Genomic DNA, 5,440 nt, shown 5'->3' on the forward strand with positions numbered 1-5,440 from the left:
TGGTCATAGCGCGATAAAGTGTGAGGTCTACGGGCCAAAGTTTAACAGAACTAAGGGAGTAAATAATGCCGGAACAAGTAAAGCCGAAACGAATAGTGTCGGAGCAAGTAATACCAACGCTGTTTGTTATAAATGTGGAAAACTGGGCCACATTATTAGAAATTGCCCGAATCAGGGGAATACTAATGGGCAGGGCCATGGAAGAGTTTTCAATATTAATGCGGCAGAAGCACAGGAAGACCCGGAGCTTGTTACGGGTACGTTTCTTATTGACGACAAATCTGCTTATGTTTTATTTGATTCGGGTGCGGATTGAAGCTATATCAGTAGAGAATTTTGTGCTAAATTAAATTGCCCATTGACGCCTTTGGATAGTATATTTTTACTCGAGTTAGCAAATGGTAAATTAATTTCAGCAGATAATATATGTCGGAATCGAGATATTAAACTGGTTAGCGAAACATTTAAGATTGACTTGATACCAGTAGAGTTAGGGAGTTTTGATGTGATAATCGGTATGGACTGGTTGAAAGAAGTGAAAGCAAAGATCGTTTGTTACAAAAATACAATTCGCATTATACGAGAAAAAGGAAAACCCTTAATGGTGTACGGAGAAAAGAGCAACGCAAAGTTAAATCTTATTAGTAACTTAAAGGCACAAAAACTAATAAGAAAAGGTTGCTATGCTGTGCTAGCACATGTCGAGAAAGTCAATTCCGAAGAAAAGAACATCAATGATATTCCCGTCGCAAAAGAATTTCCCGATGTATTTTCGAAAGAATTACTGGGATTACCCCCACATCGATCCGTTGAATTTCAAATAGACCTTGTACTGGGAGCTGCACCAATAGCTCGTGCTCTATACAGACTCGCACCCAGCAAAATGAAAGAATTACAAAGTCAGTTACAGGAACTTTTAGAGCGTGATTTCATTCGACCAAGCACATCACCATGGGGAGCTCCTATTTTGTTTGTCAAGAAGAAAGATGGTACATTCAGGTTGTGTATCGACTACCGAGAGTTGAACAAACTTACCATCAAGAACCGCTACCCACTACCGAGAATCGACGACTTATTTGATCAACTACAAGGCTCGTCGGTTTATTCAAAAATCAATTTACGTTCTGGATATCATCAAATGCGAGTAAAGGAGGATGATATTCCAAAAACTGCTTTTAGGACGCGTTATGGTCATTATGAGTTTATGGTTATCCCGTTTGGATTGACTAACGCGCCAGCTGTGTTCATGGACCTTATGAACCGAGTGTGTCGGCCATATCTTGACAAGTTTGTCATTGTTTTCATCGATGACATACTTATTTACTCAAAGAATGATCAAGAACACGAAGAACATTTGAGAAAAGTGCTAGAGGAATTAAGGAAAGAAAAACTGTACGCTAAGTTTTCAAAGTGTGCATTTTGGTTGGAAGAAGTTCAATTCCTCGGTCACATAGTGAACAAAGAAGGTATCCAGGTGGAACCGGCAAAGATTGAAACCGTTGAAAAGTGGGAAAACCCAAAAACTCCGAAGCATATACGTCAATTTTTAGGATTGGCTGGTTACTACAGAAGATTCATCCAAGATTTCTCCAAAATAGCAAAACCCTTGACTGCATTAACTCATAAAGGGAAGAAATTTGAATGGAAGGATGAACAAGAGAAGGCGTTTCAGTTATTGAAGAAAAAGCTAACTACGGCACCTATATTGTCATTGCTTGAAGGGAATGATGATTTTGTGATTTATTGTGACGCATCAAAGCAAGGTCTCGATTGTGTATTAATGCAACGAACGAAGGTGATTGCTTATGCGTCTAGACAATTGAAGATTCACGAGCAAAATTATACAACTCACGATTTGGAATTGGGTGCTGTTGTTTTTGCATTAAAGACTTGGAGGCATTATTTATATGGGGTCAAAAGTATTATATATACCGACTACAAAAGTCTCCAACATATATTTAATCAGAAGCAACTGAATATGAGACAACGCAGGTGGATTGAACTGTTGAATGATTATGATTATGAGATTCGATACCACCCGGGGAAGGCGAATGTGGTAGCCGACGCTTTGAGTAGAAAGGACAGAGAACCTATACGGGTAAAATCTATGAATATAATGATTCACAATAACCTTACTACTCAAATAAAGGAGGCGCAACAAGGAATTTTAAAAGAGGGAAATTTAAAGGATGAAATACCCAAAGGATCGGAGAAGCATCTTAATATTCGGGAAGACGGAACCCGGTATAGGGCTGAAAGAATTTGGGTACCAAAATGTGGAGATATGAGAGAAATGGTACTTAGAGAAGCTCATAAAATCAGATACTCAATATATCCTGGAACGGGGAAGATGTACAAGGATCTCAAGAAACATTTTTGGTGGCCAGGTATGAAAGCCGATGTTGTTAAATACGTAGGAGAATGTTTGACGTGTTCTAAGGTCATAGCTGAGCATCAGAAAGCATCTGGTCTACTTCAACAACCCGAAATCCCGGAATGGAAATGGGAAAACATTACCATGGATTTCATCACTAAATTGCCAAGGACTGCAAGTGGTTTTGATAATATTTGGGTAATAGTTGATCGTCTCACTAAATCAGCACACATCCTGCCAATAAGAGAAGATGACAAGATGGAGAAGTTAGCACGACTGTATTTGAGGGAAGTCGTCTCCAGACATGGAATACCAATCTCTATTATCTCTGATAGGGATTGCAGATTTATTTCAAGATTCTGGAAGACATTACAGCAAGCATTAGGAACTTGTCTAGACATGAGTACTGCCTATCATCCACAAACTGATGGGCAGAGCGAAAGGACAATACAAACGCTTGAAGACATGCTACAAGCATGTGTTATTGATTTCAGAAACAGTTGGGATCGACATCTACCGTTAGCAAAATTTTCCTACAACAACAGCTACCATTCAAGCATTGAGATGACGCCGTTTGAAGCACTTTATGGTAGAAAGTGCAGGTCTCCGATTTGTTGGAGTGAAGTGGGGGATAGACAAATTACGGGTTCGGAGATAATACAAGAAACTACCGAAAAGATCATCCAAATTCAACAACGGTTGAAAACCGCCCAAAGTCAACAAAAGAGCTACGCTGACATTAAAAGAAAAGATATAGAATTTGAAATTGGAGAGATGGTCATGCTTAAAATTGCACCTTGGAAAGGCGTTGTTCGATTTGGTAAACAAGGGAAATTAAATCCAAGGTATATTGGACCATTCAAGATTATTGATCGTGTCGGACCAGTAGCTTACCGACTTGAGTTACCTCAACAACTCGCGGCTGTACATAACACTTTTCACGTCTCAAATTTAAAGAAATGTTTTGCTAAAGAAGATCTCACTATTCCGTTAGATGAAATCCAAATCAACGAAAAACTTCAATTCATCGAAGAACCCATCGAAATATTGGATCGTGAGGTTAAAAGACTTAAGCAAAACAAGATACCAATTGTTAAGGTTTGATGGAATGCTCGTAGAGGACCCAAGTTCACCTGGGAACGAGAAGATCAGATGAAGAAGAAATACCCGCATTTATTTCCAGAAGATACGTCAACACCTGCAACTGCTTAAAATTTCGGGACGAAATTTATTTAACGGGTAGGTACTGTAGTGACCCGAACTTTTCCATGTTTATATATATATATATTAAATGAAATTGTTATTTACATGATTAAGTGTTTCCAACATGTTAAGCAATCAAACTTGTTAAGACTTGATTAATTGAAATAGGTTTCATATAGACAATTGACCACCCAAGTTGACCGGTGATTCACGAACGTTAAAACTTGTAAAAACTATATGATGACATATATATGGATATATATATAGTTAACATGATATTATGATAAGTAAACGTATCATTAAGTATATTAACAATGAACTACATATGTAAAAACAAGACTACTAACTTAATGATTTTGAAACGAGACATATATGTAACGATTATCGTTGTAACGACATTTAATGTATATATATATATCATATTAAGAGATATTCATACATCATAATATCATGATAATATAATAATTTAAAATCTCATTTGATATTATAAATATTGGGTTAACAACATTTAACAAGATCGTTAACCTAAAGGTTTCAAAACAACACTTACATGTAACGACTAACGATGACTTAACGACTCAGTTAAAATGTATATACATGTAGTGTTTTAATATGTATTCATACACTTTTGAAAGACTTCATGACACTTATTAAAATACTTCTACTTAACAAAAATTCTTATAATTACATCCTCGTTCAGTTTCATCAACAATTCTACTCGTATGCATCCGTATTCGTACTCGTACAATACACAACTTTTAGATGTATGTACTACTGGTATATACACTCCAATGATCAGCTCTTAGCAGCCCATGTGTGTCACCTAACACATGTGGGAACCATCATTTGGCAACTAGCATGAAATATCTCATAAAATTACAAAAATATGAGTAATCATTCATGACTTATTTACATGAAAACAAAATTACATATCCTTTATATCTAATCCATACACCAACGACCAAAAACACCTACAAACACTTTCATTCTTCAATTTTCTTCATCTAATTGATCTCTCTCAAGTTCTATCTTCAAGTTCTAAGTGTTCTTCATAAATTCTACAAGTTCTAGTTTCATAAAATCAAGAATACTTCCAAGTTTGCTAGCTTACTTCCAATCTTGTAGAGTGATCATCCAACCTCAAGAAATCTTTCTTATTTACGGTAAGATATCTTTCTAATATAAGGTAATACTCATATTCAAACTTTGATTCAATTTCTATAACTATAACAATCTTATTTCGAGTGGAAATCTTACTTGAACTTGTTTTCGTGTCATGATTCTACTTCAAGAACTTTCAAGCCATCCAAGATCCTTTGAAGCTAGATCCATTTGTCACTTTTTCAGTAGGTTTATCCACAAAACTTGAGGTAGTAATGATGTTCATAACATCATTCGATTCATACATATAAAGCTATCTTATTCGAAGGTTTAAACTTGAAATCACTAGAACATAGTTTAGTTAATTCTAAACTTGTTCGCAAACAAAAGTAAATCCTTCTAACTTGACTTTTAAAATCAACTAAACACATGTTCTATATCTATATTATATGCTACCTTAATGATTTAAAATCTGGAAACACGAAAAACACCGTACAACTGGACATACGCCGTCGTAGTAACACCGCGGGCTGTTTTGGGTTTGATAATTAAAAACTATGATAAACTTTGATTTGAAAGTTGTTCTTCTGGGAAAATGATTTTTCTTATGAACATGAAACTATATCCAAAAATCATGGTTAAACTCAAAGTGGAAGTTTGTTTTTCAAAATGGTCATCAAGACGTCATTCTTTCGACTGAAATGACTACCTCTTACAAAAATGACTTTTAACTTATATTTCCGACTATAAACCTATACTTTT

The sequence above is a fragment of the Rutidosis leptorrhynchoides genome, chromosome 2, assembly GCF_046630445.1.
Source record: "Rutidosis leptorrhynchoides isolate AG116_Rl617_1_P2 chromosome 2, CSIRO_AGI_Rlap_v1, whole genome shotgun sequence".
Classification (NCBI taxonomy): Eukaryota; Viridiplantae; Streptophyta; class Magnoliopsida; order Asterales; family Asteraceae; genus Rutidosis; species Rutidosis leptorrhynchoides.